This window comes from Suncus etruscus, chromosome 18, assembly GCF_024139225.1.
Source record: "Suncus etruscus isolate mSunEtr1 chromosome 18, mSunEtr1.pri.cur, whole genome shotgun sequence".
Taxonomy (NCBI): domain Eukaryota; kingdom Metazoa; phylum Chordata; class Mammalia; order Eulipotyphla; family Soricidae; genus Suncus; species Suncus etruscus.
This window is the reverse complement of record NC_064865.1, coordinates 5597976-5612974: the sequence shown is the minus strand read 5'-3', so window position 1 is coordinate 5612974 and position 14999 is coordinate 5597976. Positions and strand designations below refer to the sequence as shown.

Genomic DNA, 14999 nt, shown 5'->3' with positions numbered 1-14999 from the left:
TCACTTTAAATAGCTCCATCATTTGATGTAGCATAATTTGCTTAGTCATTTCCCTATTGTTGGGGTGGTAGATTGTTCCCAGTTATAAATAGCAACACCATACCTTTTACAGTCCATTTTTAATTTGGAAGATTGTTTTGTGCTACATAGCATTAGTGTTTTATATCAATGTCAAAGTATATAGTGTCTTTTGGTATACATTACTAGGTTAATTCCTGGAAAGATAAAAATGTAAATGATAAGATAAAAAACATTGAATTTTGAACACCCTACAATCCATATTTATTAAATTAATATGTATCATTTAGGGATTTTTTTTCTTTTCTTTTTCTTTTTTTTTGTTTTTTTAGGCCACACCTGGTGATGCTCAGGGGTTACTCCTGGGCTATGCGCTCAGAAGTCGCTCCTGGCTTGGGGGGACCATCTGGGACACCGGGGGATCGAACAGCTATCCGTCCTAGGCTAGCGCAGGCAAGGCAGACACCTTACCTCTAGCGCCACTGCGCCGGTCCCAAGGGATTTTTTTCTAATATCACTACCATTACCATTACTCCAACATAAGGTGATCATCATCATTATCTTTCACCAACACAACCAATAATAATGTCATTGCTATCATTAGCTACTATTATCCCCACTAGTATCATCTTCCACAAGTAGCAGCATCCCCAATATCACCAAAATCTATTCCATTATTATTACTAGGATATACACTTTCAGATCTTATTCACCATCATTACCATCAGCTTCAGCGCTGCCACTAAAAGGAACAACATATTCATCGTCATGAGCAGTTATCGTCACCACTACCAACTTGACCATTACCAATATAATGATGCCAAATGAACACCTCAAATACTGTTACCAATATACCTAGCAGCCTATTGACATCAAATACTACACTGTACAATCTTTGCTACCACCGCCACCATCAGCACCTATACCATCACAATTTTCTAAACACTACTCTACAACTGGCAGTTAATGGAAATGTGTTATGCATTGTACTTAATGTTTACTATGGTAATCTTTACTTAATGTTTACTCTAGTCTTTATATGAGGTATAAATTCAATATAGTCAATATGCTGTGATATGATTCTCATGTATTAAATCCTGTATTTGTAGATTTCATTTTATTTAGTAGTAAGTTATTGTAGTTCAATCTTTTAAAATACCTATTCTGTAATATAACATTTACTCTAATTCGTCTCTCTCTCTTTTTTTTTTTTTTTGGTTTTGGACTCTACCTGCAGTGCTCAAGAGTTATTCTTGGCTCTATGCTAAGAAATTTCTCCTGGCAGGCTTGGGGAACCATATGGGATGCAGGAGGTCGAACCCGGTTCAGCCATGTGCAAGGCAAATGGCCTTCCTGTTGTGTTATTACTCCAGCCCCATTTTTCCTATTTTTTTTGTTTTGTTTTTGAGCCACACCTGCTGACACTCAGGGATTACTCCTGGCTATGAGCTCAGAAATTACTCCTGGCTTGAAAGGACCATATTGGATGTTGGGGGATCCAACTATGATCTGTCCTAGGCTAGTGTGGATAAGACAGAAGCCCCACCGCTTGCGCCACCACTCCAGCCTTCATTTTCCCTATTTTTTAAGCTAAATTAAGTTTTGATAATTGTCACATATTTAAAAATTAGTGAATACCTTTGGGAAATTAGGGAGATAATTATTTTCTTGGATTTAAATCTGTTCTTAACTTATAATTGACTATAAATCCTAGAATTATAGTTCAAATAATATTACAATGTTACATATTTGAAAATATTTATGTGAATTAAAAATGACTTTTTACAAAATTTTGGACCATACCCAGCGGTTCTCAGGACTTACTCCTGACTCTTCATTTAGTGATCACTCCTGACAGAGCTTGGAACACTGTATGGGGTGCTAGGGATGAAACTGAGTTAGTTTTTTTTTTGTTTTGTTTTTTTTTTTTTTTGAGTCAGTTTTCTTAAACATCCTGGCAAACAGCAAGGCTAGTGCCATACCTGTTGTACCATTACTCTGCCTCCCAAAACTTGATATTTTTAAAAGCCAAAGTATTTAAGAATAGTTGGGCTCTCAGGTGACTCAATCTGAGGGAGAGCAAAAATGGGAACAGAAGGAAGAGAGAGAAAAAGTTCTTGGAACATGGGTATTTATTGCTATTGACATAGTAATAGTGAAGGCTAAGGTATAAACTACAAAAATCATCCCAGAGAAAGGCTGATAAGAACTCAAGCCAACAAAGCCTGTGTTTGCCCCCCTTTATTTTCCTGACTCATCAGAATAGCTCCCCATTATTAATAGTAGTACTAAAATTAGAACATAGTTTTACACCCTACCCCAGAACTAATGGTCCTGAATGTGAGAATCCACCAGGGTAAACAGTATCTCCCTGGAAGACAGGTTTTGTTTGTTTGTTTGTTTGTTTTTGGTTTTGCTCAGGAGTTACTCCTGGCTAAGTGCTCAGAAACTGCCCCTGGCTTGGGGGCCATATGGGATGCCGGGGATCGAACCGTGGTCCTTCCTTGGCTAGCGCTTGCAAGGCAGACACCTTACCTCTAGTGCCACCTCGCCGGCCCTGGAAGACAGGTTTTTAAGATTTTACACTAGGTTCTGCAGTCCCAACTCAAAAGTAGGGCAGTTCAATATCTATTTATTTATTCCTCAAATATTGAGTCATGATTTACTTATTGTTTGGACAAAACATAAAGAGCTTCATTTTTTTTTAAAGGAAATGAAACTATAAGGAGAGAATATATGTCCCTTTCACTTTAATCAGTATGCCAAATATTATAGAATGAAAGCCTGGTTAACTGTGCTCTATAAAGTAAAAATCTTGTATTAATGAGTCCTATGATTGTATTAAGTCCTACAGGGTTAATGTCTGGTTCTGTTTGGAGGCAGATAGGTTAAAGATTAAAGTATTTAATTTGTCACTGATTTCATCATATCATTATAATCTTTTTCAAAAAAATAATTTTTATTTTGACCAAAGTGGATTACAAATCTTTTACAGTAATATTTTAGGTACATAGTGACATTAAATAAGGGGAACTCCTACCACCAATGTTGTCTTCCCTCTACCTCTGTTCCCAGCATGCATATAATCTTAGTATGCCCCACCCATTCCTATTTTTCTTTTGGTATATTTTGTCTTTTGCCAGAAATTTCTCCTTCCTGTGATGTTTCAGTTAGCATGCCACTCATCTCTTTTGAATGCATCTAAGGGGCACAAGAACTGTTCAACAAACCAAGGGAATCCTCTGGCATTCTACATTACTTAGATGCTCCATTTGTTTACTCATTTATTGGTTTTGGATTAAAATATTCTCACTGAGCAAAAGTTCATGTCCCAAACTCTCAAGACATATCTGCACAATAACGAAGTTCAAATAACCTGTTCGTTCAAGATAGCCAAGGATACTTACTAGTCAGCCTTGTTGTGAGTAAAAGGGAAAATTTGATCGAATGTCAAGAAGGACATGATTGTTCATTATAAAAAAGAAAATATGTTATATCCAAAATGGTAACTACCTGTGTTAAAACTAAGAATGGATAAAACAAAAACCTTTGTAGGGTGCTTTTATCTGTATGGCTTAGTACAGAGATTCCTTAACTGATTTGGCCATCTTCCCTCTTGGAAAAAATAAATTATTATTGTCCTCTTCAAAAATCCGCTTTCTTTAAACAAACAGAAAGTGCCTCCCTCAATTGTATCTGAGGCTATTATCAACTCCCAGCACCTCCTTTATCCCCGGAATTGAGCATATTTTGCATGTTTTCTTGGTCATCTGAGTTTTATCTGGAAAATTTTCATGACATGTACTTGGCACATTTTAATGGGTTGCTTATTTATTTGTTGTAGCTGTGTGGATTTTATAGATTTTGTATGTTAATGCTGCATGACGTATATAGCATACAGTTACTACTAGATTGCTTTATTTTGTTAAACCAAAAGATTTCTTAAACATCCTGAAGCAGATGGCCACACTTGGATCTTTTACTTGAAGAATAACATTTCTGTACCAGTAGTATTTCCTTTTCTAATATTAGTCAATGAGTTAAAGTATTCAGTCTTTTTCAGGAAATGATCAGCACAATATAACATAGAAAAAAGAGGAAGTGGCTATTAGGAGTCAAGAGACCCGAGTTACTCATCTGGTTCTACCATTGAGAAATTTTTTTATTTAAAGCATTGTGACTACAAAGTTATTTATAGTTAAGTGTTAGACATACAACGTTTCAGCACCAACCCCACCACCAGTGTCAAACTTCCTCCACCAGTACTCCCAGAGTCCATCCCATACTGCTTCCCAACACTCCCACAACAGCCTGCAATCATAACAGATACTTTTTTAAAGTTTGGTTGTTACAGTTTGTGTCTCACAATTTCATTGTTGTTGACTTTGTGGCTTGGATATTTAATATGTTTTGTCTTTCTTTCCACCATCAATACACACGTGTCCCCTTAATCCATGTCCTTTATTATTTTACGTTTCCCTTTTTCCTCCTCCACTTATTTTATTTTCTTCTCCTCCTTATACTCTGGAGTCAAGAGTGTTCTAGACAACCCCAATTTAACCAAGTCATTCCTTAATTCAGTTATTATAAATACTACTTATAGGGATTATTTTCCTGTATTCATCCTTCTGGTTTACTTTGTTTAACATAGTATCTTCCACTTCCATGTTACAGTGAATTACATGATTGCATCATTCCTCACAGCTATGTAGTATTCCCTTGTATATATGCACACATTTTCATGATCTACTCATTTGTTGTTGCAAATCTAAGTTGACTCCAACTCTCAGCTATTATACTGAGTGCTGTGACGAATAGTGGTGTGTATATGTCCTTTGCAATGAACAATTTTCTTTCTTGTGAATACCCAAAATTGGGATTTCTGGGTCATATGGCAGCTAGATTCTCTGTTTACTGAGAACGCTCCATGCTTTTTTGTTTATAGATCATTGAGACCTTTTGAAAGTTGAGACTGTCACTTAAACTCTCCAAACTTGATTTTTGCCCCCATTATCAAAACTTACGTCAGTTATAGTCCACTCTAATTATTGTACATGGTTATTTGGATGTGAAATTAAATTATGCAGATAAAAGTCTTTAACGTATTGGGCACTTACTTTGAGTAACATAATTTCCCATTTTTTGCATTATTTAATGCTTAAAATAATAATTTACATTAGTTAAAAGGATCTATTCATGGATAAGGATACAAACTCAATTTACCTGGAAGCCGCAGGAGGCAAAGTTGGGGTGGTCCTTGAGTGCAAAGTCAGTAGTAAGCCTTGAACATTGGGGGGTGTGACCCAAACAACTAAAAACAAAACAAACAAAGATTTCTCTAGGGCAGGGCCACAAAATGCTTTAGGGAGGGCCGCGAGTTTGAGACCCCTATGGTAGAGGGTGAGGTGATTTAACCAAAGTCTCTTAGTAAACTGCAACCTCAGTGCTCTTTCTCCTTTAGTAGTCAATCTTCTCTTAAATGTTCAAATGGCAGTTTCAGTCGACATGCTACATGTCTGCCCTATCTTCTCCACCTTCACTTTGAGATGATCTAACAGTGAAGTAAAATATTGCAGACATGGAGGTGGGATGGCAGCTGATATCGAGCTCAGTGGCAACTGTTCAATAAAGTTAAGGCAGAAAATAAGTAGTGTGATGGCAATTGATTTTGAGGACACAACGCATTTATTGTCTATCGATATCTAAAATGCCCTTATATGATGTGTTAATTGTCTCAAACTTGAGTATATATTTTGGACTTATTCCCAGGCTCAGGGTTATGTGGATGGTGGATCTTACTTCCTTCTGAGGGGACAAAAATAAGCAGCTGTTTCAACATTGGCTGCCCATTAGAATCAGTTGGGAAACTTTAAAAATAATCACAGTACACAGGCCACACCCCAAACCAATGACATCAGACTCTATGGTAATGGAAGATGGGAATAAATATTTTCATAGCCTCTTTATGAAGCCAAGTTAGAAAACTGTTAATTCTGAACAACAAAGCAGGGTCTCCAAGTGTAGGTTTGAACTTGCATTATTTAAGATTCAGAATTTTTCCTGGCGTCCCATATGGTCCCCCAAGCCAGGAGCGATTTAAGAGCTCATAGTCAGGAGTAACTCCTGAGTGTCACCGGGTGTGGCCCAACACCCCCCCCCCAAAAAAAAAAAAGATTCAGAATTTCTGGTAACTGGGAAAAGCTATAGCCTCCAACATATACCGTTTGTATGGTTAGATTGTTATATTAATAAGTGGTGAACAGGAGTCTGAGATTCTACTCTGTTTTCTTACTCTAAAATTCTGTTATTGTCCTTAAAAATTAATGGCTCTATGCTCAGAAATTGCTCCTGGCAGGCTCGGGGGAACATTATGGGATACCAGGATTCTAACCACTGTCTTTCTGCATGCAAGGCAAACACCTTAAATAAATGCTCAAAAACTAATTAGGTTTAACAGAAAACCTAAAAACTAAATAAAAACTATAAAATGAAAACTATAATAAACTAAAATAAAAGCTAAAAAAGAAATTAGGAAAAAAAAAGTAATGGCTTCCCACATACACATGGCATTATATGTCCATCTGCTTTGCTTGCTCTTGAAACTGGCTCTTTAACAATCATTTAAGTATCATGTTATTAGCTTTAAAACTAAACCCTTTTACTTTATATTGCAGTGATAAGTCCTGTTCACAGGGTTAAAAGTTAGTAAAGGGGCCAGAGAGATAGTTCAGTTGGTAAGATAGACTTTCCTTGGATGTTGTAGTCTGGTTTGATTCTTAGCATTGTGTATGATTTGAAGAAGCCTACTATGAGTGATCCCTGCATATAGAGCCAGGAGTAGGCCCTGAGCACCACTGAGTGTGACCAAAACAATAACAAATTAATTAAAAATAAATGACTAAAAATAAAAAATTTCGGGCTGGAGAGATAGCTTGAAGGTAAGGTGTTTGCCTTGCATGTAGAAGGTTGGTGGTTCGAATCCCGGCATCCCATATGGTCCCCTGCCTGCCAGGAGTGATTTCTGAGCATAGAGTCAGGAGTAACACCTGAGCGCTGCCGAGTGTGACCCCCCAAAAAAATAAAAATAAAAATATAAAAACTTTCAGCACAAGAAAGCACTGTACAGGAAAGACTCCAGATCTTTACGGCAGGTATTTTGAGAAATTCATCATTAGATAGAAACTAAATTATACAGAATAATGCTAGTTTTCTGATACTTGGCATATTTTTTTTCTGACTTCATTCTTTGTGGGACATTCAGAACTAAATTTTTTAACTTCCTGGGTTGATATTATCAGGGACAACTGGGTGGGTCTTCCTTTCATTGCAGAAAGAAGCTAGGAAAGCCACATGATAGCATCCAACCCCCAAACTTTCTTTTCTTCTTTGTGTTGTAGTCAAGAAGCTTACACTGAAGCCCATGATCTTATAATGATGGAAGAGCTTATAAAAATGTGGACTTGCCTTTAGGAGTAGTGTGTGTGGGAGGGACTCAGATAAATTAATTTTTTTCCAGTGTAAAATATTTTCAGTTTATTTTGACAAAACAGTTCAGATTCTCTCATGTCACAGCATATCAATAAATGATTTACATATATTTTATATAACATCATCTAAAATTTCCAATCAAGGAGTTGCAAAGTACAAATGCTGATAGCTTAAGTACAGATAGTCTTTTAATTAAGAAATAAATGAGGGGCCGGGTGGTGGCGCTGGAGGTAAGGTGCCTGCCTTGCCTGCGCTAGCCTAGGACGGACCGCAGTTCGATCCCCCGGCGTCCCATATGGTCCCCCAAGAAGCCAGGAGCAACTTCTGAGTGCATAGCCAGGAGTAACCACTGAGCGTCACAGGGTGTGGCCCAAAAACAAAAAAAAAAAAAAAAAAAAAAAGAGATAAATGAGTATTCCAACACATAAGTGAAATGAGGTTTTAATGAAAAAGATTTAATTCCACAGAATGTCTTTATTCAAAAGCAATTAAATCAAGTCTGTGATTTCAAGTTTAAACAAGTGTTGTTTGAAGTAAGAAAAGGCAATCAACTCCTAAGAGGTATATTATAGCATGGAACATATTTCTGACAATTTCTAACAGCATTCAAGTTTTAGAACTTGTAGTCTAATGAAAAAAGAATTAGAGAAAAGAACTCTAACTCCTTTCTGAGGAAGCTAATGCTAATTGTTATCTTGACACAAAAGTACATTAATAATATTAGTGATTTTTTTTTTTTTACCACTCAGACTGCATTCTCTCCTTCTATCCCTTCCAAAGGAAGGGAAGAACGATCTTTAATGGCCAAAGGTAGTCACAGAAGCAACACCTAGAGCCGGCTTCACAAATTATTACCTTCTGGAGGGCAGCCAGGAGTGATTCTTTTTATTTTGTTTTTGTTTTGTTTTGTTTTTTGGGGGCCACACCCGTTTGCTGCTCAGGGGTTACTCCTGGCTAAGCGCTCAGAAATCGCCCCTGGCTTGGGGGGGACCATATGGGGCACCGGGGGATCGAACCGCAGTCCTTCCTTGGCTAGCGCTTGCAAGGCAGACACCTTACCTCTAGCACCACCTCACCGGCCCGAGAAATCCATTTTTAAAAGTATGTTATACAGATTGCATTCGAGAATTCCACTTTCCTCATACTCTTCCATTGAAACTCAGGATTTTGTGTTATTTATCACCATAGATGCATAGATAGGTGTAGATGTGACCATGTGAGCAACTTCCTGAATTCCTCTTTGCTTTTGGTAGATGAGAACAAGGCCAGCAATTAGATGCTCCATACGTTTGCTGACTGAATAAGAAAGTGAGAGCTGTTAGTCTGAAGCTTATGAGGATCAAAGATTCTAAATTCAGGAGCTCTAGCAGAGGGAGTTGACTTATCAAAGACACACATGGGTGATTTCACTCATTTCATAGCCTAAGAACTATGAAAGGGCTGGGCACAATTTAGTGGCTACCATGCCTGATCCTTTCTTCACACCTGAATTAGAAAATTGACACTTCCTTGAGAATAATTCAGATAGAGCACAATTTGGAAGTTGCACAAAATGAAAACTTAAAAGGTTTATCTTCTAATCTGACGGTTTAAAAAAATAATCATTATTTTGTCCAGAGTGTGGAATTTCAGATACATAGAATATAAAATTACATTTCTTTAAATAGGAAATAATATAAATCTGTATATTCTTCCACAACTGGGTTTTTTTTTCATGTAACAGTAAGTTTTCTGGACTTCAAAATGTGCCATTAACTTTTGGGTTGGCAGTCATATGGACACCAAAATATACCCAATTTCCTACTGATGGACATTTAGTTTGCTTCTTGCTTTTTAAATTTCCAACAGTGATTAAGAAAATATTTGAAATACATTCCTTACTTAGTTAAGGGTTTTCTCTTAGAGAACATTTTGGGTCTTTCCAAATCCTAAATATGCCTGCAAAGTTGACAACTAACAGACTCATTTAAGAGATTCCCTTCAGGGTCCATAGTGATAGTACAGTAGGTAACGCATTTACCATGCATGAGGCCGACCCTAGTTTGATTCCCAGCATTCCACAAGGTCCTTGAATGCTACCAGGAGTAATTCCTGTGTACAAGACCAGTATAAGCCCTGAACATTGCTAGACATGGTCCCAAAAGACACAAACAAAAAGATACCCTACAAATATTGCATATTTGTATGCACCACAATTTCTTAGTGAGGATTTAACATTTTTAGCAACTTTGGGAAAAAACCTCCTAGTATTACAATTTTGAATTCTTAGCTTTTTGATATATTCATTAGTCCTATGTTCCTATGAATTAGCCATTCACATTTTATCTAAAATAAAAGCCTAACTGGTGTATATATATTAATGTATATATGTATATGTATACATTATATATATGTATGTGTGTTGATTATTGGGCCATGCCCGGTAGTGCTCAGGGGTTACTCTTGGCTCTATGCTCAGAAATTACTCCTGTCAGGCTTGGGGGGACCATATGGAATGCTAGAGATTGAATTTAGATTGTCCACATGCAAGGCAAATGCCCTGTCCTCTGTGCTATTGTGCAGGCCCCCTAATTTGGATTTTAACACATTGTATTTGTTTGTCTTGTGTTTTTTTTGGGGGGGGGTCACACCCAGCTGCGGTCAGGGGTTACTCCTGGCTCTATGCTCAGAAATCGCTCCTGGCATGTTCAAGGGATCATATGGGTTGCTGGGAATTGAACCAGGGTCCGTCCTGGGTTGGCTGCATGCAAGGCAAATGCCCTATCGCTGTGCTATCACTCCAGCCCCTGTATTTGTTTTTATTTGGGTATTGGTTAACAAATATTCACCTCCTGACCTCCTGAATGGAACAAATTCTGCAGATGGCTTAAAGGACAAGGGAGACATTTTGCACTTAATCAAGAAATCAGAACAGGAAGTATTAAAAACACAACTGCGTCTATTATTTAGCATTCACAATCTTTTAAGAACTGTAATGGCATTTTATATTATGCCAAAGCACAGTGAGGGATATAAGACAGAATTTTAATAGTTATTTTTTGAATAGGTGATAATTATGAATATAAAAATCCTGACTAAATCCCTGTGCCTGGCTCTTGACTAGCTACATGGGAGCAAATATAAAAAACAATATCTTTGCTTTTTAAAGCATGAATGTTGGGGATGAGCACAGTGATCCTTAAAATACAGGAAAGCATTAATAGATAGTTGAGTAGGTGCCTCCTATACTTGAAGATACTAGCTCAAGAGAGCAATGGATAGATAAATAATATCATCGTAGTAAAAGGGGAGCAGAGATTTTCAAAGAATACTGTGGAACCAGTAATTTAAATTACAAGGTAAAGTTAGCTAGGTAAAGAGGTATAAATGAAGTGTTCCAAGTAACAGGAGAAAAGGCAGGAAGGGATAAAATACCACATGTATATAGAAAATTAAATCTATTGGGATAAATGTAATCTATAGTGCCTAAAATAAAATGTCTGAATAGCAGACCAGCCATCATCTTTCTGTGAAACATGGTCCACGCTGAATCAACAAAGGATTTTGAGCAGGAGCTGGTTTGACCTAATGTAGATGGTCAGTCACATTGATTACCTTGGAGAGGATGAATATGTGGTGTCAAGTGGGTGGCTAACAGTATCATGAAGATTGTTCAGTGACTACTGAGACATGGAGAGGAAAGCACCTGTGGTGGATAAATAGTGGAGAGACTTAAGAGGAGAGAATTGGTGATTGGTTGGATTTGAGATGAGAGAAATTTTTCTTTTTTTTTTTTTTTTTTTGGTTTTTGGGCCACACCCGGTGACGCTCAGGGGTTACTCCTGGCTATGTGCTCAGAAGTTGCTCCTGGCTTGGGGGACCATATGGGACACCGGGGGATCGAACCGCGGTCCGTCCAAGGCTAGCGCAGGCAAGGCAGGCACCTTACCTTTAGCGCCACCACCCGGCCCGAGATGAGAGAAATTAAGTAAAAATTTAGGATAAGCTTCTGACTTAGATAACTGGATAGATGATGCTACTGACTGGCAAAGAAGATAAAGGAACAGGAAGGATTTGGGTTAAAAGATGGTTAGTGTGATATTCTAGAAATAGTGACTTTGAGGAAACTGAAACATACAAAAATATACATAAAAGCATACAAAATTGTGACAATTAGTGTGATGCTCTCATGAACATGAAGAAAGCCACACATCAAGATGTGTGAGATAAGATAATTGAAGTCCAATGGCATTACGTTTTATGACCTTGGGATCTTGATGCCTGGGCCTTCATGAGCCTCATTCATAACTCACTCCCAACACAAGTGTAACTCACTAAGAATCCATTATAACTGTAGATCTGGAGTGATTTTTTTGGCTAGATACTTTCTTTGACTCTTTTTATTCATAATAGGAGCCAGAGCAGTCCACCTATGCAGGTTTTTTAAAGGTGTTATTGTTTGTTGTTGTTATATAATCATGAATCATATTTAAGGTTTTCTTCTCCAGGAGTACATTGTGAAGCCCAGAATTTGTTTACTTGAGGTAAAAGAAAAATTATTTTTGATATGTATATCATGACTACACTCAATCATTTTTAGCTAGGATACTACAAGATCAGAAATGATATATCTTTTATATTCATTACCTATTATTCTATAAATAATATGAAGCTATATTGTGTTATTATCAATATGAATGGTTTATTACTTTAGAAGAGACAACAAAGTAGAGAGCCGATGTTGGCTTGGCTGACTTCTAGCAAGGAAATCCAAACAAATGATTCTACTTTTATGAATATGAAGTAATATACTTGTTTTGTCAAAATGTTGATAATAAAAGATACATTGAATCTCTTTTATTTTCTACTGCTGTTCCAGTACAATTAGAAAATAATTTGGGGGGTTTCAGTCAAGCATTACTTGGCAGAGAGCCTACTATTCATTGATAGACTTCGGGAAACTGTTATCAAATATTGAGTGCCTGGATCACGAGCAAATAATTGCTCATTGAGTGACTGTCCATTCTGTGAGTACCTGGAGGAAAAGTAGGTGCACATAACTCAATTTAAGAATCAACTTTAGGGCCCAGAGAGATAGCACAGCAGCGTTTGCCTGACAAGCAGTAGATCCAAGACCAAAGGTGGTTGGTTTGAATCCCGGTGTCCCATATGGTCCCCCATGCCTGCCAGGAGCTATTTCTGAGCAGACAGCCAGGAGTGACCCCTGAGCAACGCCGGGTGTGGCCCAAAATTCCAAAAAAAAAAATCAACTTTATCAACTTGACAAAGCTACACATTATATATTTCCAATTATCTGACATTATGGAAAAGATAAAACAGAAGACAGTAAAAAAAAAAAAAAAAAACTGGCTCCTGAGAAGCTTTGAATAGGTAAAGCATAGAGGATTTTTGAGGGCAGTGAAACTGTACTGCCTGATTCTATAGAGGTGGATGTATGTCATTATATATTTGTTGAAGCCCATCTCTAGATTGTTGATTTTTGATATAATGTCCTGTCAATGTAGCACCATTAGTTGTAATATTCATAGTACTCTATTGTGAGATTTCAGTACAGGGAGGGTTGTGCGTAGTAGAGGGAATGTGGGAACTCTGTGCTTTATTTTCAGTTTTTCATTGAATCTGTTAAAGTTTTTTGGGCCACACCCGGCGATGCTCAGGGGTTACTCCTGGCTATCTGCTCAGAAATAGCTCCTGGCAGGCACGGGGGACCATATGGGACACCGGGATTCGAACCAACCACCTTAGGTCTGGATCGGCTGCTTGCAAGGTAAACACCGCTGTGCTATCTCTCCGGCCCCAAATCTGTTAATTTTTTTTGCCCACTATTTTGTAAACCTACAATTGCTCTAAGTATAATGCATTTAAGAAAGGGTAGGAGAGGACAAGGAAGAGCAAGTTCTGTGTCTGTCTTATAGGCCCATGAAACCTTCTAGAGGAGATTGTATATATTCAAATAGTCATTGTAGATTTGAGGCCTTATGGACATTCTAAGCAAGCAAGCTGCACCTTTCTCTTTTCTTGTTAGATATTTTGTCCTCCTGTGTGACATGCATGGTTCAACACTATTGTTCATACAGGAGCCTGAACAGCACTACAGTTTGACCCAGTGGTAAAAAGCAGGACTAGTAATGACAGAGAAATATGTGATTCCGTTAACATCCATGAATATGGACATTCCCATGATCCAGGGGCAGGAGCAGAGGATTTGACATGCCACATTTGGTGTGGCTGTTATACATCTCTCAACTATTTAATTTAGTGACACCCACAAGGGAGCCAGACGTTTGTGAGTAATACAAGCATCAGTTTGACCATTTGAGTCTCAATATTGGGAGGTTTAATTATGAATATGAAGTCTGATGTCTATTGATGCAATCATCCTATGAAATGTTAATGGCTCTGTTTGGCTTTATTCATCTTGGGATTTAATTTTATTAGGAAAATGTGACACATGTATTTACAAGATACCAAAAGAAAAATTTAAAAATCAGTATGTATATATATTTGTTTTCGTTATTAGGACACATCTGGCAGAACTTAGAAGTTACTCCTATGTCGCTGCTAAAAGGTTACTACAGCAGTGCTTGGAGAATCATTCAGTATCAGGGATCAAGTCTGAACCTCTGGCATTCAAAGCTTGCACTTTCCCCAGTGACCTATCTCTCTAGATCTTTAATTTAGAATTACTTAGCTGAACATAATTCTTTGGAAGTGAATTCCCATCCTCACACTCCATAGCTGGTTGTAAAGGCAGCCAATGAACAAAGCACAACGTGGTGAGAAATTATGTTGTAAAGGAAGTTTGGACAGTAATGTCTCCCAAGTTGTTGCAAGATACATTTAGTTGGGTAATTTAAGAATAGTTTCAGTATAATGTAGGCAGCTTTTTGTTATTAATAATTATTTGTTCAAGGGCCTTTGCAATGAATGGGAAAAACTGAGAAGCATCTCCTCAATGGTGTGTTGAAATGACAACAATTGCATCATATTAATTAAAAAAATGTAAAAATGGAACCCTATAATGGAGGCCTCTAGACTTAATTCAAAACAATTCAAGGTAGACATTGGGTTTCATAGCAATAAGGCTATTTTGACTATCTCAGAACCCTAACACACACACACACACACACACACACACACACTTTGATACTACTCAGCCTACCCCAGGACCCTCACAAATGCTGTTCTTTTATTACTTCCTTTAAGTCTTCAAATAACTAGACCCTTTCCATATTTCAGGGTGGAACTTATGTGTTATTTCTCAGAAATTCCTTGTGGACAGCCTAAGAAGGAGATTCCTTCATCCTCTACTATGAGTCCTTAGCATTAGAATGCAGATAGCCAGATTATATTTATCATATTGTACAATTATAATGTATTTGTTTCTGTTTTTTGCCCTGTGCTCCACTGCAGATTTCAAACCCTACCGGGTAAGGACTGTCTACACTGTTTTATTCTTTCTCTGTGTCTTTAAGAGCATAGGGTATGTCAAA

General features: G+C 37.5%; 1 protein-coding gene and 1 pseudogene across 1 annotated transcript in view; one reads left to right on the top strand and one right to left on the bottom strand.

The window, feature by feature from the left end:
- Positions 1-14999, top strand: part of CLIC5 (chloride intracellular channel 5) — a 197786-nt gene that overhangs the window by 44865 nt on the left and 137922 nt on the right. The gene's annotated exons all lie outside the window — the stretch shown is intronic.
- Positions 8272-8353, bottom strand: LOC125996626 (uncharacterized; annotated as a pseudogene).